Below are 22339 nucleotides of genomic sequence, written 5' to 3'. Positions count from 1 at the left end.
CAATTGAAAACATTATTTACTGCTGAAAAATGTTATGCTGCAGTCTCTGCTAACGGAGGTGGAATGCATATTTCAAGTCAAGTCAAGTTTACTGTCATGTGTACATAAAAATGTGAAATCCATATTTGGATATCTCCAAAGAACAGTTGACAACATAACAATGTAAAACATGGTATAGTTAGCATGCAGTATCCAGATACACGTATATACAACAGGTATTTACAAGTATTAAATTATTATATTATATTATTATACTAGCACCAGCACCAGGCATGGCCAGTGTAAGTAATTTTAAGGCAAACTATGTAAATTCTATAAATTGTGTTTCTTGAAGTGTACTCTACCATAGACAAATTGAACTAATTTAACTTATTTGAGGGTTTAAAAGGCACTGTTCTTAAAACTCACCGTAGCAAAAAGGAAAGGGACCCCCAGGGTTAAAACATTGGGTTCCAAAGTAGTCTGTTGTCACTTCCCGACAAAGTGGGATATGCACGCAAAGTTTGTTGAGATTGGACCAAGGCTGTAGGATTGTAGAAAGAACAAACACACACCCACATTGAGCTTGATGTATTATATACTGAGATGGTGTGGGTCAGCTCCATGTGATTTGGCAGCACTTGAACCCATATCCATCAATAACATAACTGAGGATGATCTGGGGTAAAGGAAGCCACATACAGTCAGCAAGAGGTGGTGCAAAGTATTTCAGTGCTTTATTTTTAAAACAGTGCAAAGTTGGTGCAGCACTTTTTTTTCTAAATACTGAAAATAAATAATCCAATATTAAATAGGTGAAAATCATCTATCCATCCATTATCTAATCTGCTATATCCTAACTACAGGGTCACCGGGGTCTGCTGGAGCCAATCCCAGCCAACACAGGACGCAAGGCAGGAAAAAAACCCTGGGCAGGGAGCCAGCCCACAGCAAGGCGCGCACACTCACCCACCAAGCACATGCTAGGGACAATTTAGGATCGCCAATGCTACTAACCTGCATGTCTTCGGGAGGAAACCCACGCAGACACGGGGAGAACATGCAAACTCCATGCAGGGAGGACCTGGGAAGCGAACCAGGGTCTCGTAACTTTGAGGCAGCAGCGCTACTCACTGTGCTACCGTGGTGAAAATCATGGAGATTAAAATGTCAAATAAATAAAGTAACAATAAATATACCCATAAAAATTAGATTCAAATCCAGGCAGAGTCTTCTTTGCGAAAAACATAAGCCCCAGTGCCTCTTTGTAAAATCTGGCATCTTCTCAGCTTATCCCATCCCTTCCTCAGGGCCACACGCAGTACAGGTTGTCTCTTGCTTTCCCCTGGGGGCATACTCATGACCACCGGCCTCCTTTCCTCATGGCACAGGCTCTCCCAATTCTGCCTCTTTCTTCTCCATTAAACTCCTTTCCTTCTTTTAGTTTTTTGTCCTCCCGGGTTCCCTTTTCTATCTATGGGTTCAGGCGCTCTGCTTAATGAGATGCTAAGAGTCAATGGAGAACAGCTGAGTCAACTGCACTGGCGCATAGCAGGCAATCAACTGGATGCCCCACTGAACTCCCAATGACAGTGTGGTGGAGTGCCACACCTACAAGCCTGAGTCAATCTGCATTGCTTACAATTAAATTTACAATGGCACAATTGCCAGGAATGCTGCTATGCCAAATATATATATATGCTGTGTCCTGCAGTAGGCACAACAAAACCCCAAACCCCAGACACAACTGTATAAACTCAGTCCCAGATACAAATGATTGGTTATTTTAAAGAAATATGCCTTACATGGGCTTCTCTTTACAAAGTCAGAACAATCACAATGTAAAATTATTTCATCCATTTCTATCCATCCTTCCTGCTTTTATTCTTACTCTTTCCTACACTCCTCTCGGTTCCAGCTGCCCAGGTGGGGCAGACATCCACTTTTAACCCAGATTCTGGAGTACTTCCAGTGCATCAGAATTACAATGAGGAAGCATTTCTGTGTCAGGCTCGTCCTCCATCTGACTGGGTAGCCTCCTCCAATAGCACCCAACAGCAACTTCTAGTAGCCGCAAAGTACCCCATCACGGTCAACCTCCAGAACTACAATTCTCATGCAGCCCTGCAAGTGTCTAAATGGGAGCCATACCAGAAGAATGCTGACACCCAATGTACTGGGGAAGGCACGGCACTGGAAGGCTCCAGTCACCCTTTGTCCTTCCACTATACTATCTTCCCGACTGGGAAAGGAAATAGCATCCATGAACATCCATTTCCATTTATTTGCTTAGCTGATGTTTAATATGAAGTGATTTCCAAAGGAGGTCAACATATTCAGAATATGTATACACTATGTGTGTTGGTACTATATTTGAATCTTTATGATTGACTGTTAAGCAAACTTATGGATAGAAAATATTCCTGAATCTAATGGTGTGAATGGCAATTATCCTGTACCTTTTACCAGAATAAGATGAGTGAGAAAAGAGACTGTTCTGATCCCACCACAAAATTATAAGTTTCTTCTTCCTCAGACAAATCCTGCTGCATGAAAGAGGGGGCAATTTATGTAAATGTTTTTTGCCATACATTCAGGTGAGTGTCCTAGCTCTCTGAAGCAGCAAAGGAGAAGCTGTGCTTTGCTTGATTTTTTGTGGTAGGCTCAAGGAATGTTTGGAATGTCAGGTTGATATCTGAGCCCAATACTTGTCCCTTCTGAACAGGAATTTTTCTGTCAGCGTCCTGCGTCATTATCACAATCTTGGGAAAAAACATGGATTTGTCTTGAAGTGAACAAGCTGGTCAATGGTAGATATGTGCAGTTTCACTTAAGATCGTGACGTGTTTTAAAGCTGGAATCAACTGGACACATCAAAGAGATTGTGTGACAACTGAGGGTCAAACCACAAATTAAGCACAAAAAATAACATAGAAAATGCTGAAATGAAAAAGTAAGAGGTAACAGTGGTGTAAAAAAAAGTAAGAGGTGCCCTAGAATTCAGACAGCCCAGGCAGTGTTGACTATCCATCCATCCATCCATCCATCCATCCATCCATCCAGTGTTGACTAATGACAGAAAATGTTAAGTATGAGTAATGGGTAAAAGCTATCATCTAAAATATGCTTATTAAAAAATCATGTATTTGCAATGTGTGATTAGGTAACACCTGCTTGAAGCCTTTGCTGCCAAACATTATCTGATAAGTGCAAGAGTGCCAGTTAAGTGTCATCAAACCTCATTTAACCAGCACTGGGACATACCATGAACTTTTATATATTTTTTTACACTTTTCAGTTAATCAACAAGGACCACAACAAGCAAACACTAAAAAACTAATTGTATTGTTATATTAATATAATTCATATTAACTATACCTCTGGACTACACCCTTAAACACATTTTAAGGTGTGCCTGGAGTGACAATTCACAACTCATATGTATGCTCAATAGTCACCTCCATGGAATAACATACCATTTGGAAATAAAATGCAAAAAAAAAAAGAAGTGCTGTAGTATTACATATCCATCTTCTTCTTCTTTCGGCTGCTCCTGTTAGGGGTTACCACAGCAGATCATTTTCTTCCATATCTTTCTGTCCTCTGCATCTTGTTCTGTTACACCCATCACCTGCATGTCCTTTCTCACCATATCCATAAACCTTTGCTTAGGCCTTCCTTTTCCTCCTCCCTGACAACTCTATCTTTAGCATCCTTCTCCCAATATACTCAGCATCTCTCCTCTGCACATGTTTAAACCAACGTAATCTCACCTCTCTGACTTTGTCTCCCAAACGTCCAACTTGAGCTGACCCTCTAATGTACTCATTTCTAATCCTATCCATCCTCGTCACACCCAGTGCAAATCTTAGCATCTTTAACTCTGCTACGTGCAGATCTGTCTCCTGCTTTCTGGTCAGTGCCACCGTCTCCACCCCATATAACATAACTGATCTCACTACTGTCCTGTAGACCTTCCCTTTCACCCTTGCTGATATCCGTCTGTCACAAATCACTCCTGACACTCTTCTCCACCCATTCCACTCTGCCTACACTCTCCTTTTCACCTCTCTTCCACAATCCCCGTTACTCTGTACTGTTCATCCCAAGTATTTAAACTCATCCACCTACTCTACTCCCTGCATCCTCACCATTCCTCTGACCTCACTCTCATTCACACATGTATTCTGTATTGTTCCTACTGACCTTCATTCCTCTCACTCTAGAGCATATTTCCACCTCTCCAGGGTTTCAACCTGCTCCCTAGTATTAATACAGATCACAATGTCATCAGCAAACATCACAGTCCATGGAGACTCCTGTCTAATCTCATATGTCAACCTGTCCATCACCATTGCAAATAAGAAAGGGCTCAGAGCAGATCCCTGATGTAATCCCACCTCCACGTTGAATGCATCCATCACTCCTACCGCAGACCTCACCACAGTCACACTTCCCTCGTACATATCCTGTATAACTCATACATACTTTTCTGCCACTCATGACTTCCTCATACAATACCACAGCTCGTCTTGAGGCACCCTGTCATATGCTTTCTCCAGGTCCAAAAAGATGCAATGCAACTCCTTCTGGCCTTCTCTAAACTTCTCCATCAACATCCTCAGAGCAAACATTGCATCTGTGGTGCTCTTTCCTGGCATGAAACCATACTGATGCTCACTAATCATCACCTCTCTTCTTAACCTAGCTTCCACTACTCTTTCCCATATCCATAATGATATTAATTTAAGATGTATCATACAAAGCAGTAAACTTGAACATTTTCCTAAAACATTAAAAGACATGAAGATTATAACTTCCATGAGGCTTCCGTGTTATTACAACCTCAAAAATCAAATGTGGAATAAATGGAAAAAGTAATATGACATTAACTACAATATTTGCATTAAAAATTCTAATTGTTTTATTATTAAATGATAGAACATACGCTTAGACAGTGTAACCAAACTATAGGTTTCTACAGAACTTCATTTCTCTCTTATTTTTTACTGACAAGACTTGTTTAACTCTCACCTTTTAACGAATCACATTATATTCATACTTGAAGAATACCCTCTGGCAGCCACATTAAAGGGCAGCGCTCAATGTGCTTGCACTCCTATAGTAATTGTTCTCTTGCTTCCGATATTTGCTTTTGCCACATCAAGGAGTTTTATCCTCAAACCTACCCACTAATTAAGTATCAAATATTTTGGGTAATTTCCTGAATCCAGTGGAAGGTCCCCCTTTGTGATGTGGCACTAAGAATGTCTGATGTACCTCCCGCACCACGAAGCACTTTGGGAGTATTGTAAAAGATGGTGCTATAGATATCCCTTTGAAATGATGCATGACATTAGACAGGTGAAAATACTTGCCATCTGTGTTAGTAGAACTATACATATTATTTTAACTATTGGAAATGACAGGTTTAACCTAAAGGCAAACATGTCAGTCTTTCACACCTAAGCAGCACAAAAATGAAAGCAATTTAGCAGATCTTTGAACATGACATGGTCAACGCATATGGAACAGACTGCCTGGTCTCGGTTGGCCTGCCAGTAGGAATGAGTGGTGATTAGTGTAATATTTAAACTTTCAGATGGCTGACAAAAGAAAAACTCAGAAAGAAAGGAATGGCCTCATGTCATCTGTCCCATGTCAATAAATGCACAAAGTGACAAAGCGAACTACAGCTGACTGGTTAGCATACATTTAAAATTAGCTTACAGAGTTTTCACCAGTGGGCACTTCTTGGATAACTGACCAGCTTCTTTGTTTGTTTGCAGATATCCGTCATGTTTTGTGATGTTTCATATGTGTAAGGTGTAAGATTTTTTAAATGGTTTTATATGCAAAGACCTTTCTTTACTGCAGAGCAACCTCATGTGCTCCAATATGAAACAAAGAAAAGTTACACTGTACGGTACATCTGGGGATGTCGAGTACCAGCATTGCACCATCTGTAATTTCACCTATCCACATATAAACAGGGTGGTCACAGTCTGGTGTAAGGTCATGAATATCCAATTTAGGGTTTTAAATGTTAGCTTTTTACAAGAAAAAAATTTTGTTTAATCAATACTTGTCCCTACTTTAATTAACCAATCAGGCTATTCTGCCAAATTGTGGTTACAGAAAGTGATTCATTTAATAGCAAAAAATTATAAATTATCTAGCATTGGTAGAGGTTAAAAATTTTCCAATTTTTTCCAATTTGAATTTATTTTCCCCAAAATAATGCCACCTAAATAACGCATAACACGCCAATAACAAACTATGACGGGAGGAAGAATGAGATGGTGCTCTGGTGCTGTCCTTTGCTGTCCATTATGAAGGGCCAGCACGACAGAAACTATGCTGTGAAAATCTGCCAGTTCAGTTGAGATGATAGCATGTGTAGCTTCTCATGTCACCTCCATGTACAAGAGTGACAAAGACAAGCTTCAGAGGTGCATGGCATTAACCACAGTACTTCACTCTAGACATTACAAGATAAAAATGGGACAAACTGCCAGTGACTCACTGAGCTGCACTTCAAATATTTTTGCAACCCCAATGGGGGAAAGGGGTTCTATTGCTAGTCTAAAATGAGTTAATGTCATTCAAGCAAAGCCAATGCATATACATTTGACCATAGCTCATATTGCATAATTTACAGCAATTTACAATAATTTACTTTGGGATTAGCGTGCTTTATATGAAGAAAGGGCAATTAGGGAAAAAACCAAAACTCTGTCGATGCTTTACAATCAATAAAACTCAAATACAGAAAAACTCTGAAATAACACAGGCCACTATAGCACAAAATGAGAAAAAAAGTATTAACTGTTGGCTGCTTTCCTTCCCCACATGCAATCATAAAAATCAAAGTAACTAGTTGGATCAACCTGGGACTCTCCTTGCTAAAGCACAATGAACCATGCACTGGTGGGTGGCAATGACATGCAATGTACAGCGCTGTAGCTGTTGACGCTCACATGCTGCACCCTTAAACATCGAGGGTGTACCTGATCTTTCACCAGGTCTATATTGAGTAGAAAACACAACTAGAGAAGAAATATAGAACAATTAATTAGTTGGTCTAGTGTCTTTCCGTACACTAGAATTCTGCTTTTCTTCTGTTTTACCAAGAAACTGATCTTTCAGGGGGGCCAAAGTCCTTACCACCACCGGGTGCTCCAGTTTCCTCTCATGGTCCAAAGACATGCAGGTTAGGTGCATTGGCGATCCTGAAATTGTCCCTAGTGTGTGTGCTTGGTGTGTGTGTGTGCCCTGCGGTTGGCTGGCGCCCTGCCCGGGGTTTGTTCCTGCCTTGCACCTTCTGTTGGCTGGGATTGGCTCCAGCAGATCCCCATGACCCTGTGTTAGGATATAGCGGGTTGGATAATAACTGACTGACTGGCAATTCTGAGACTCGGTTGTTTTTTAATCTTCACGAGGACTTTCCTGTTCATTGGGCCCCTGGGACTTCATTTATAAAGCTTGCGTATGCTCACAAACAGGCTCAAAATGTGCAAACACAACTTCCCATTCAAACATCAGGATTTATTAAAGAAAACTTGATGGGGGAACTTGTGTATATTTACGGCAACTTCGACCATGCGTAAGCGACATTTTACAGAAATTGGAAAATGAAGACACCCTTGATCAAGCAGAGAATGGCAGAAAGTAAAGGAGTCTGAATATTTTCGGACTCCACTATATGACTGTTCTGTTTTTTTGTACCCTTGCATAATCTACTATACTTGATTACCATATTCGTCCAAACAAATAAACATGTATAGAGTTTATTAGCAACAGACAAGATTGGGAGTAACTGTACAAGTAACTTTCCTTTTGGTATCTAGAACAAAATTTATGGCTGTCTGCCATTTTTATAATTTTGTTTAAAAAATAATTTTGATTATTTGTCTTTCAAGAGTTTGCCAAGACCTAATGCTATTTTAATTCAAATAAAACTGTAACTTTAGAGCTGGGATTAATCGCAGCCTCCCCATTTCTGCTTCACACTGCCTAGTAAACCTTGGACTGTAAAGACCAAATAATTAACAGCATACGGCCTGGCATCTGAGTTGGCATCAACTCCAATTCAGGAGAAAGTGAGTTTTGCCTTTAGTCTGCTAAACTATACTTACATTTTCTTTTCCTGCCAAATTGCCACTTACTTGCAAAAAAAAGCAATAGTTTTGATCTAAGACAGAGATCAAAAGCTAGGATATAAGTCCCACAAAAATCTGAGCTCAATTATAAGTGCTGTGGCTTTATTCTACCCTTACATTTGCTTTGAGTGGAACCATGCAATTATCGTTTAACCAACTCAACAGACTGCCAGTATCAAGTTCATCCTCGTCACCACAGCACTTTGTGCTAAAATGAACAAGCATATTTGTATGAGAACTAATGAGCAAAAGTAATTGAGCTTTTTCCAGAACTGCATGTTCGAGGCGGTTCATACTATTATCAGTATTTTTTGACATTAAAATTTAACTGAACCCATGAAAATGTAAAATGACTGAAGCCCTGTTAACAGCAGAAGTTTGATGCTCACATGTCTTGTTTTCAATGCTGTAAATGTTCACTCAGATGTTTTTATTCACATCTACACGCCAGCTTATGTTTCCAGGACTTTATTTAGAAGGCTTCCACTTACCAGGCCTTCTCTTCTTGTGCTTGTTTTGCAAATTTTCATTTAGCAAATATTTAACCACATTTCAGGTATTTATCTAACCATTTGCTGCCGCCTTAATGAAAGTGAAATAGACTGACTTGTACATTCTGGACTCTGAACAGTTAAGGCGCTCTCTGAAATGGAATGAGAGCACAAAAAAGAAACTCCTGCATTTTGTCCCTCAACACTTCCACATTTCGAGGCCAATGCCAGTGACTCCTGCATGGCTGGCCTTCTGACAGATGATTTATTTGATACCGTTCCACAAGACCTTGAATTATTGGTCCGGCTCATTCCTATCTATAGCCAGATGTCTGTTTTTTTAACATTTTATTAATTTTATGAACCATCTATCATCAAATGAGAAACAGAACAAACATGAATTCAATCAATACTACTTCACGCATGTTTACCCTTGGATCAAACTAAATCGATATCAGCACCCCCTCCATCACTGATAATTAATGAATGTTTAGTGACTATGGATATGTGACTATTTAGCACAATCAAAATGGTGGGTAAAGGGCTGCATCATCTTCAGGGTTTTATCCATCCATCCATTATCCAACTCGCTATATCCTAACTACAGGGTTACAGGGGTCTGCTGGAGCCAATCCCAGCCAACACAGAGTGCAAAGAAGTAAACAAACTCCAGGCAGGGCGCCAGCCCACCACAGAGTGCACACACACACCAAGCACACACACACTAGGGACAATTTAGAATTGCCAATGCATCTAACCTGCATGTCTTTGGACTGTGGGAGGAAACCGGAGCACCCGGGGGAAACCCACGCAGACATGGGGAGAACATGCAAACTCCATGCAGGGAGGACCAAGGAAGCGAACCCGGGTCTCCTAATGGCGAGGCAGCAGCGCTACCCACTGCGCCACCGTGCCGCCCTCAGGGTTTTATTCTAAATTTTAAACACAGTGTTTATTTTGATTATATTGGCCCAGATACACATTATAAATAAGACCCTCTGTATAGTAAACAATTATTATTACATAAGAGCTTATTTTAACAGTAAGAAAAGGCAGCAAAGTGGTAAAGAGAACAGCAGCATAGTTTCAGAGTTCTAATGCCCCAGGTTCAAAAACCAGGCCACTTACTGTTTGTGTGGATTTTGCATGTTCTCTTCACCTGGTTTCCTCCAATTACTCCAACTGCTCCTGATTTACTGAAATACCAGATATTATAAGTTAATTAATGACAAGAAGCTGGATGTGTATTGTGATTGACCGAGGTCCCAGCCCTTCTTAACGTGTTCTGTTCTAGTTAAGCCTATTCAGAAAAATGATGGATAGAACACTAAGTAAATAACAAAATAATAAGCTTAACCAATGGCCTAATTTACAATAAAATGACACTAAAAGCACACTCACTTTTGAGAAATAATATGGTGAAATGCCACAAATTAATCTGTTATGAAAGTTGAGAGTTCCCAAAAAGAAAGTCACAAAAAATACCAAACAATGCACACTAGAGGGAGAAACCATCAAAGCCTTAGTACCAACAAGGCAAAGGCACACAATCTTTATAAATATAAGCTTTATTATTCCAAAAGCTCAGAACAAAAACTAACCTCTGTGTAGCACACATGGCAATAAGGAGTTGCCCAAGAAAACAAGAAAATCCAAATGAACAAGTCCCAAAACATAAAACATGGTCAAAAACACAAATAAATCACAAAAGGCATAGAAGGAAACAAGAATTACTAACCAACTCCCAAGCACATTCGAATGAACCGCAAGGGCCTGTGGTTTGCCCAGTCCTTTATAAAGTCCCTTGTGGTGATGGGCAGGTGGTCCCGCCTCTTGGTGAACCACCCACAAAGCACATTGCACATAGGAAAAATGTTTAAGCGTAAGGAAATTACATAATTAACAGTGTTAACATAAACAAAGAAATCCAAAATAAACAAAGACATAAAAATGGCATTTGAGCCCCCATGAGGGAAGAAATCCTGGCTGAAATACAGCATTATGAAATACAGAAAAGAAGTCTAAAGTGACAGGACTGAGACCGGTTCTGTTAACTCAGTGGTTCTCAACCTGTGAGGTGGACCCCCCTAGGGGGGCGCGAAGTAACAAAAAAGGGGGCACGAAGATGTGAAAAAAAGAAAACAAGAATCGAAAAAATGAAAAATACATCTATTGAAACCAAAACAAATTAACTTAAACTACATTCAGATACTAGAAAAATAAATATAGAGTTAGATAAATGTCTATAAAAGTTAAGTAGGTATAATAAAATATGCATCTATGCATCTATGATATATCATTAATTAAAAAAGAACAAATTGGTATTAGTGGGCTCCTTTCAAATTAAAACTGTTATGAAAATACTTGTGTTAACTGACATTATTACATCATCTCCCTCAGATTCACCAGACCAGATCAACATGCCAGAGTACACCTAATATTTCAGTATGCTTTGCATTTAAAATGAACATTCCAAGATTCAAATTGTAAAAAAAGTAAAAGACCTGGAGTCCAGCCCAGCAGGGATTGTCTCTCCTGGCAGTGTTGAACTGAAAATTCAACTCCGCCTCAAAGAAACAGGCTTTTATGTGCTGATGATGTGAACTTTTTATTAGTTGTCATACTGACCAACTCATAAAACGAGTAAGAGGAAATAAACACAAATATTGCTGTTTGTGTGTATTGGGGTGCAAATACAAGAAGGGACACCCTTGTTAAGAGAAGCCAAGCCTGAGTTCTCCTTTCGCTTGACTGGCTAAGACAATTGTTTTTTACACTCTGTGCTGTTTGAGGCCCTGGGTTCATGTCCTAGGATTCCAGTTGGGAAACTGTCCACCAAGGAAACAATCAAGTTCCATGTGCTATCTTACACCAGACTTACCTGCTACTGAAACCAAAAGGTCAACACTCTGTAAAATGACTAGTGGACTGCTTGGAAGACGTTAAAATCTGGATGTCACAGAATTAAAGTAAAACCGAAATGATATTGTTTGGACCCCAAACATAACCTCATCCTACTGATGCCTTACAGTAAATCTTCTGTAAAAAACCTGAGGGTATAATTTGATAACACCTTTAAATCTGAAAAACATTTAAATTCAGTTATTTCAGCTTTTTCTCAGCTGAGGGTTTTAACGAAGTGTAAGCCTTTTCCTACTTTTAATTACTTTGAAAAAGTGATCGATGCCTCAGCTTCATTATATACAGTCACTCATCAATCTCTCGCCTGCAAATGGTTCAGAATCCCGCTGCTGGACTCTTGACAGGACACGTAACCAAGAACACATTGCTCCCATTCTGGCTTCTCTCCTTTGGCTTTCAGTTCATTTTAGAACTGATTTTAATATTTTACTTACATAAAATATTTTTACCTTACCTTACCTCTCAGACCTTGTGCATTACCACACACCTGCAAGATCACTTAGGTGTTCTGACCAAATGCTTCTGAATCTTCCCAGATCTAGACTAAACTCCAAGGATGATTGTGCCTTTTCAGTTGCTGCCCCAAAACTCTGGAACACACTACCACACTGCATTAGGACTGCACATATGTTAGGTACTAAATCACGTCATAAACCTCATTTGTATTCTCAATCTCAATTCTCATTGAGTTTTTGATTGTTCATTCTATTTGTTTTACCCTTTTTGGAACTGAACAAACCAATGTGTTATGGTATAGCCAGGTTGATATAGTAATTACACATTGTATACAAGTGTTTTGGTCACTTTATGGTTTTCTACTATGTAGAATCTGTTTTTGAGTTTAGTTAATGTTTTTCTGTGTGCTTTGAAAAAGTTTTATTCCCATTCTGTTTCTTTGTTTACACAATGTGGTAATACAAGTATACATCATATGACAACGATTGTCACATCAATTGTGTTGTGATGATATAAATATGGCGGCGATCACATCACATATTATCTATCAGAGGATGAAACTTGTTAAAGTTGAAATCTGCTATAGTTACTTTATTTACCAATTAGGCCCTAATGTCCAGTCTTGTTTACAGTTTTCAGTCTTGACCTCTAATTCTTGTTTATCATTTGACTTTCTTGACTCTGATCTAATTTTCCTATCTGACTATGATGGTTCACGTTACCATCTCCTGGTTATATTGCACTCTCACAATAATCATTTGATACCAGTATGTCATAAACGTTTGTTACCCTGGCTCAAGTCTGTTTTTGGATTATTTAATCTTTTTGTTGTTGTTGAAATACTATATTTCATATTATGTTATTAATTCTCTTTGGTTTTAATATATATTTTATTTATTTACTATGGTGTAGTTTGTTAATTACTTTTTGTTTTACGTAAAATTTTTATGTTTCAGTGTTCCTTGTTGTCTACCCTTCCTCCTGTATGTAGAGCCCAAGGAGGTGGGGCCACCTGATAATGTAGCTTGGTGACGGCTCTCTGCTGAATGAAAGGGGAAGCTTCATATTGTACTGACACTTCAGCATTGAGTTTTTGGGTGTGATTCCTCTCTTCTGATTTTCGAGTTTAGATTTACTGGCTCTGACTCCTGCTTTAGTTTTAAGGTACTGGTTATTGTTTCTGGATTAGATTTGTTTGCTGTTAAATTTGCCTTTTGAACTAAACTTATCTGCGGTGGGCTGGCGCCCTGCTTGGGGTTTGTTTCCTGCCTTGCGCCCTGTTTTGGCTGGGATTGGCTTCAGCAGACCCCAGTGACCCTGTAGTTAGGTTATAGCGGGTTGGATAATGGATGGATGGACTAAGCTTATATTTTGTCCCTGTCTATTTTTACAATCATCTTTTTGTTTGGCTTGACCTATACCAGAGGTTTACAGTTAGATTTAACCAATTTTTTGGGCCTGTGCAGGCTAGCTATTTGAGTATGGGGCTAGACTGCCTTGTGTTAGGTTTATGCAGTAGCTTCAGACCTGTCAGTGAGCAGGTCAGGTGTTTTATGAGGGTTTTTGAAGCCACTACCCGTTTTATGCCTCGGTTTTATTAATTTTTTGTGGATTCTCCTTGTGATACCCAGGACCTGCAACCACGGGCACATTCCTTTACTTAGGGCATTATTAGTCATAAACCAAGGATGAACTAGGGTGAGTGAGCAAACAAGCAAGGCTTTAAATCAAAAGAATAACAGTTTTTAAAACAAATACAATGAAAAGTGCCCAAAAATGTACAAAACTGTGCATGTCCAAAAATGTATCAATAAATCCATAAACTCCATGGCATAAATCAAGGTCAGTGCCTCAAGGTATTAAATAAATAAGACATTAAAAAAATAAACATTATGTTCTCATCAGGACTTTGGAAATGTCAATGACACAGCCTGCCACATCCCCGATTCATGGTATAGACCAGAACAGCATCTGTACCAGTTTCCACGGATCCCAGGTGGTCTTGCCTGTCCACTGATGGCACTGCATCTTGCTTCTTCCATGATGCAGCCGGCCACATCCCTGGTCCATCGCACAGACCCAAACAGTTATCACTGTTAGCTGCTGCAACTCCCAGGCATCCTTGTCCTTCACTGGATGTTTCTACATCTTGAGCCTCTCTCCTTAAAACAACTCTGGTACTCTTAGACTCTCTCATCAGTTAAACAGCTAATCTGGCAAGAGTACAGCCACTCTATGGAACTTCAACACAGCATTCTGTTCAGCTCTTTCTTAAATGGTCGGCTTTGTTGATGTTGCCCTTACCTTCTCTCATTCTTTCTCTGAGCAGCAATTGCCCTCTTTCAACAAAAACAACTTCAAAAGACAAGTCTTTCCTGTACTAACCTATTCCCTTTATACTCCATTTGTCCCGCTGCTGGCGTGTGCTGATCATCGGGCCACTGCTCGACCAGTAATCATGCCTTCATGTGCGCACCTCACACCAGCATTTTCTAAAACAGTGGGTTGTGCCTAAAGTGTATAAAATCATTAAATAAATTAACAATAAAGCACCCCCATACTCGTCCTAGCATACACTACATCCCACAAACATCCAGTTCTCATGACCAGTATGGCTCATCATCTTAACCCAACTCTGAACTGTTTTAAAGTAAACAATACATCTATTTAAGTCAGGGGTCCCCAACTCCAGTCCTGGGGCCTCATGCATAACCCCGTGCGAAGAATTCGCACTATAACATGACGTAAGCACAAAAGCCGAAATATGCTTATGCACAGAAAAATCTAGATGCAGAAAACTGTGCGTACTCCAACTACCACTCCATAAATCCCGGTCAGCGTGAAAAGTAACGCTTGTGCACGCGCCTTCTGTCCCGCCCCAACTCCTCCCAGAATTACGACTCTATGAATATGCAAATCAATATAAATCACTCTTAAGCTCAGCCATCTGTGAAAAGACAATGGGAAAAGCACAGGGGAAAATATAAGAATTTCAGCAAATACCAAGTGGAGGCAAAGGAAAAACATACTATTTGTTGATTTAAACAGTGGAATAAACAACAAAAGGAAGTTGATCGAGTGACATAGCGTGCTGGAGAAACTTGAAAGCTCACGTTCACAAACTTGCACAGTGCCCGAAATAAAAATGAAGTTGTCATATATCAAAGTCACCGTGAAAAGGTGAGTTGTAGCCCACCGTCTGAGCCTATTATGGTACAAACAAAAAAAAATAGGCACACAGTGGAAAAAAAACACAAAATGTCAAATTTAATCTCGAAATTTCCACTTTAATCACGTAGTTTATTTTGTAATTAAAGTAGAACATCATAAACTTCATCTTAAAATCATTTAATTTACTAGTTTCTCAAATCCTATCGTAACTAAAGTAGCATGTTAAATGCTTTGTTTTGTATTTGATCTTCTATGTGCTCTATGTGTGTGAATCACTAAGTACTTCCTCTCTCTTCGCACGTTCTTTCTCTTTCTCTGACAGGACACAGAATCCATTACATTCGTGATATTACAGCTCTTTGAATAATTAAAATACTGAGATGTATACGTGGTATAATTTTCATGTTGATTGGAATGAAAGCATTTTAATAAACATGGAAACGTGATGGCGCAGTGATTGTTCATGTCTCACACAAGATGTTGCTGCGCTATGTGAATTTGTGAATTTCCCCTTGGGATTAATAAAGTATCTATCTATCTATCTATCTATCTATCTATCTATCTATCTATCTATCTATCTATCTATCTATCTATCTATCTATCTATCTATCTATCTATCTATCTATGCGCGACTTTTGATGAAATAATTTATTGTAGCCGTACTGTCTCTTTCAAACATACTAACCTCCAATTCCTGTCCTTACTTTTCTTTCCCCAAATACCCAATTGCCACACAATCAGCTCTGTAATAGACGTTAAGCCATCTGTAAGCTCACAACGACGATTCTTCAAAACTTTTAAGGAACATTGAAATATCTTCATAGTACGTGTTCAATTATTCTATTCATCTATCCTTCCAGTGTCACGCCAGCCTCAGCAAATATACAGCGCAAGGCAGGAACAATACGTGAACTTGCTAGCGCTTTGGCACCGTGTCCTCACATGTTTAATTATTAACAATACAGATTATTTAAATGAAGTAAAGTTTTATCTGTATAATATAATCAAAATATTTTGCTGCATTTCATCTTACAAATGATACCGTCATCATATGTAAATACGCGCTTTATAAAGTGGCGCAGGTTATGCAATATTATAACTGTAGTGCAAGTTTACAGTGGGGTAATTGTACTTATCAGTACAAATAGTTCTACAAGGAGCAATTGATTGAGTGCATTTATAGTTCTTGGGATGAAACTGTTTCTGAATCGCGTAGTCCGTACAGGAAAGGCTTTGAAACGTTTTGCCGTGGCTGAGGAACCGTGGGCTTGATGCTGTATACCGATAATTCTCTTTCCGATCAGCTGCAGCTGTGATTCCCCACTCAGATACAGTGATATAAATACTCCGAGTGGTGCAGTGAGAGTAATATGGAAAAAAGATGATCCGCTGTGGCAACCCTTAAAGGGAGCAGCTGAAAGAAGAAAAAGAAGAAGAAGAAGAAGATGGTGTAGTGAGAGAAACAACACTAAAGCAGTTATGGTATTTGGAATACTATGGCTATTCCGTGGACCATCATATTGTTACAAGTTAATTACAATCAGATGCATTACACTAATCAACAATATGCGGTTATTTTCAGTGTATTTATAAAGCCGCGTCAGGAAAATATAGAGTAACCACACAGGAACAGTAGCACTGCATTGATGCCTGGTGCCACCAGTCTGCAAAACCGAGCGGAGTACTTGCATACGACAAGGTATGAGGTACCGTGAAAAAATGCATGGCTTTACATAAAGTGTAGGTTTTGTACATCGCGAATTGAACGTGGAAACGTGTGTGTGTGCACTGTTTATGCATGAGGCCCCTGGAGGGTTCCAATGGCAGCAAGTTTTCACTCTAATCCTTTTCTTAATTAGTGCACTGCTAATTAACGTCTTTTGAATTAATTTTAATTGACTTGTTTTTTAAGATTTGTTTTTCATCATTCCTCTAAATTGCTTCCTTAAATGCCGCCCAAACAGAAATGAAATGTGAAATGAGTAAGCCAACAGAAGGCCAACTAAGTGTGAGCCTCAAACGCCAACCAATTTTACAACTATCTGCTTAATGAGGTGCCATTTCTTGTTAATTAAACTTGTTCTTCAATTCTATGGCTTCCATGCTACTCTCATTGTGCAATAGCATACAATTCCGAAACTGCTGATTTTCTCTTTTCTAAGAGCACTGTTAAAATGTTCTGGGGAACTGAGCAGATCAGAATTCCTGAGACCTCCACCCTTTTTATTTTCAGATATTGTATGATGGACACACTTTGCTGGTCATGTTTTGGCTCTTTATTGGCTGGTTGCTAAGAAACGGGGTCTGAGTCTTCAAAGGCAAGTCAATTAAAATTAATTCAAAAGAAGTTCATCAGCAGTATAAACATGTCACTAATTAAAAAAAGGGTTAAAATGAAAACCTGTAGCCACTGCGGACCTCCAGGACTGGAGCTGGGGACCCCTGATTTAGGTGTTTTGGAACTTAAGAATTGTGAAAATAACATTTATTTCTTTTTACAAGATGTTTTAAGAAAGTAAAAAGTCATAGTGTTATACTGTGAGGCCATCTTGTTTTGTATTTGGACACAGCCATTTTGTGAATCTAGTTTCAGAGATTTGGCTTCTGGTTGGTAGGGGTGTGGTGGTGGAAGTTGAAGTATCTGATGTTATTAATATGAGAGATTTAAAAGTCGGTGCTGGTGGCCATGTTATGATCCAAGTCTGCTGTTAATCAGACATCAGATAATTTATTTCCTGGGTTTAGAACTCTGTCTTGTTTCTGGTTCTTTTATTTTTGGTTAGTGATTTAGTTTAACACCTGATTGGCTTGGTTCAGATTTTGACTTATATGACTACATTTCATCTCCTGATCCCATTCCTCATCATGAAAAACTTTTACTACCTTGCACCGACTCAGTACTGTTTCCTTCTGGCAGGAAATCACAATGCAAAGTTTTGAAGAAAATGTGAAGTATCTTATATACATTTGGATAGATTCATTTGACAAACAGGTCAGTCCTTTTCAAGACTCTGTTATTTCCAGGTTAGTCTCAGACTAGGAAAACAAGCAACTGAGCCTTCTGAGTCTTGCATTCCAGCCAAGAATGACATCTGCATCATTTTGGTCTCTTGTACAGTAAAATTGAAATAATTTACAGATTGTAAAATATGTAGTAAGGTAGGAGGTGCCAGTCTATCACGACCCGAACTACATGCCATCTCCACAGTTTCTTTCCTCAAAGTATTCAAACCCTACATAGGGATACTCCTAACTGTCTTTACAACCTATAACTGGTAACTGTGCTGTTTGCCCATTGTAACTACTTCATACAGGCTCAACTTGTACTATTTGATATCTGTATCATTTTGTATAGTTTAGTTGTGTTGTCTTGAGTTGGTATTATCTTGTATTCCATGTTTTTGCACCTATTTTTTGCAATTCTGGTATGTTTCACATGCTACCAATAAAGTGATTCTGATTCTTATAAGTGTAAAAAATATATTCTGACAAAAGGTTATTTTTGCAGAGGTTTTGGCAAGGCCCGCGGAAGACTTGACTGCTGGGAAAAATATGTGCTATAACGCAGGGAGTTCCACAGGATGTAAAGCATGCCAGATTCTTCCACAAATAATTATTGTAAAGCAACATACCACACAATAGACAAAACATGAGACCACAAGCAAATCACTCGAGATGTTGCTGCTCACTGGGTGGTATTGTACAGGTAAACTGCATAGTAAAGGCGTTGACCTATGAGAGGTGGTTATACAACAAACTGTAAAAGCTATTTATTTAAAACATGATATCACTTTGACTAAGTCTTCAGGTTCTTGTTCAATGCTGTTCTATTAAAATGTTACATGTGCCACATCTGTTAAGTCCTAAAGACTGGCTGCTGTGCCCAACTGACAGAAGTTCCTTACCAGAAGAACAAGTAGTCATTGTAAAGGGCCATTTTCTACATTTCATCTTGATTTTCATAAAATACAGATAAGCTGCCCTAATTCTTGCTTTGTAATTCTTCCCCAGGAGTAACCCAATTTTTCATCTCCTAACTTGGCTGCTGTGTGTTTAAGAGGCTTTCATGAGACTGGCCTACATGATGGAAGCTGAGTGTAAACAAACAATTGTGCCATCACCCATGCACACCACCAACTTTAGTTGTTTGCTCTGGATCACAGCCAATGAAAACACGGTGATGTCAACGACTTTAAAAGCACTTCAAGTACTAAAGTCAAATGAAATACAAAAGACAAACTAAAATCTTTTTTGGTTTAAAACTGAGCATTTAAGGGCTCAGTTTACCTACAATGTTACTTCACTATAAATGAATCTAAGGCAGAAAAATAATCACAAAAGTCTCAACAGGAACCAGCAACTTGACCCTGTCACAAAGCACCACAATCATTCCCAAAGGATTACTCTGCAATATCCTTATATTTTGTCCTTGAGAGTGAGTAATTTGAAATATAAAAAATAGGACAAAGAAAGTAGGAATGAAAGGATTGAGGAGCCTCTGAGGAGTTACAGGCAGATACAGCAGGAGTTAAACAATCAATATGTTACTTCATTTATTCCCCCATTTTTGGTAGAACTTATCTGTTATACCAAAAACCTGAGGAAACGAAATCAGTCTCATTAAATGAAGTTTTTGAGTCTTAAAGTGCACACAGGAAGAAGGACTTGTAGGGGAAATTCAGAAGCATGAAGGACACTAAATACATCTCTTATGAAATGTTACATCCAAAAGCAATTATATGAATACATATTAGTATGCTTCATTGTATGGTACTGAGTGTGGTACAGTAACAAATAATATACTTCAATACTGTACTTGAGTATGTCTTGAACTGCTTTTACTTTTACACTCCACTGCATTCTCAGATGGCTACTTTTACTACTTTTATTTTGCAGGACACATTCTTTACTATAGTATTAAACCAGAAAAGAAAAGGGCTATGTAATTTATTTATTTAATTACCAAAAACTATGGAGTCCTTTTTGCTTTAGGAAGATTCACAAATGCAATGAATCTGGGAAGATTTTCAGATGTGTGCTATGGGTGCTGGTACTGATCATTAAACACAGTCACTCCAAGTACACCTCGCCGCAGCCCACAGAACGGATGGGGGGATCAATGTTAGTGACGTACAATCCGACTGTCATGATCAGGGCTGAATTTTGAGATCTTATAGCCTGTTCCTGTTATGGGAGCCAATTTCTGTACCATCGTCAGGGTTGTGTCCCGCATGTCTAAAGGCAGAGTCTCTGGGGTTGTGACCTCGAAAGGTCAGAGTTTGCACTGAGCTTCATCCAATATCTGGATTAAACCCCCTCGGTTTCAGTCACTTCATTTGATTTTATTTCCATTTGTTTTGCCTTCTGCATGCATGTCCCGGTTTTACTCATGAAATAATAAACTTTGTTAAATAGAACCTGCCCAATTTTCCTCATCTCCCACCTACCTCAATGCTGGAAAAAAATATTGATCAGTCTTGAGGACTCAGACAGCATTTCCGTAATATATAAAACCATTTTACAGTCCCTCCCTTTCAAAGATCCAAGAGGACAGTTGGAAAAGGACCTCTTACTCAACATCTCAGAAAAGGAGTGGAAAGTAACAATGCACAGAATTCACTTGAGCTCCATATGTGCAAAGCATAGAATTATTCAACTAAAAATTACATATCGAGTGCATCTGTCTCATTTAATCAAGTTCTGGCCTCACTGGGCCACATGTTTTGGGCCTGCACCAAATTAACATCATTCTGGACCAAAATCTTTAAATGCCTTTCAGAAAGCCTTGGTGTCACAATCACTCCTAATCCACTAACAGTTGTCTTTGGTGTACTTCCAGATGGGTTTAAAGTGGAGAAGGGCAAACAAACTGTAATTGCCTTTACTACACTACTGGCATGTAGACTTATCTTGCTCAGTTGGAAGAATCCTAACTCACCAATTCTAAGTCGGTGGGTAACTGATGTTATATACAATTTGAAACTGGAAAAAATCAAATTTGAACTTAAGAGGAATTGTACAAAACATTTTCAAAACCTGGCAGGATCTAATCAATAACATTTTAGAATAAGCATTTAAATTGAGGAAGCAGGTTCTCTCCCCTCTTTTAGTCCATTTATTAATTTATCTATTTACTTATTTTTACTAGCTTAAAGTTTTACTCTGCTGACCTAGCTCTCTTTCTCAGGGGTGGGGGTTGATTTGTTTCTAACCTTTTTTTGTAAAACGTGAGTTATTTGTATGGAATGCTATTTGATTTTAATAAAATCAATAAATTCAAAAAAAAGAAAAGAAAGAAAGAAATTAGTTATCTAATCTATCTATCTAGCAAGGCTCATATTCATTTGAAGAGCTTCTGTAAAAAGCCAAAATATCTCCTGGGGACAAATAAAGTTCTGTCTATTTTTAGGTCACTTTGGGCCATATTTTGTGCAGGAAATTACACCCTTATGATACAGAGTAAATCAATAGGTGCCATCAACAATAATAATCATACGCACTTGATTTTACTGTATGTTGCGTCAACTGACATCCCCCCATATGAGATTTACTAGTGGTCCTAGCCCTCTACAAGCCACTCCATGAAGATTAAAAATGACAAATTCCAAACATAAACATGTATAATATAGTTTAAAACTATTTCTAGGTCAGTGATTATGAATATGATGTTATTTTTGATTTTTGATCCGTGACTAGGCATCTAGCCCTCTGGACCACTACCAGAGGGTAAGCAATGACAAATCTCTGTTACAATAAAGAATACTTAGACTTATACTTTTAAATTGAAGCACACATTTTAATATTTCAAATATGTGATGCAGTTGTTCTCGTTTATTATGTACTTCTACCTCATGAAGTAAATCATTACATCTTATGAACACCCCAAATAAGGGCGGCTTACACTTATTCAATTGAGTTTGTAAGAACTACTTTTAGCTACATGTAAAATGGGGGTGGCATGGCTGGTAGTGCTCTGAAGGTCCTGATGCCCCCTGTGTTGCCTGTGTGGGTTTCCTCACACAGTCCAAAGACATGCAGGTTAGGTGGACTGGTGATGCTAAATTGGCCCTGATGTACAGTATGTGTGTGTCCAGGCCTAATTCCTGCTTATGGGGATAGGCCTCAGCTTTAACCCTTCTGTAGATAAGCACTTTTCAA

The sequence above is a fragment of the Polypterus senegalus genome, chromosome 3 (genome assembly GCF_016835505.1).
Source record: "Polypterus senegalus isolate Bchr_013 chromosome 3, ASM1683550v1, whole genome shotgun sequence".
In the NCBI taxonomy this organism is placed as follows: domain Eukaryota; kingdom Metazoa; phylum Chordata; class Cladistia; order Polypteriformes; family Polypteridae; genus Polypterus; species Polypterus senegalus.
Note: the sequence above shows the minus strand (reverse complement) of the source record.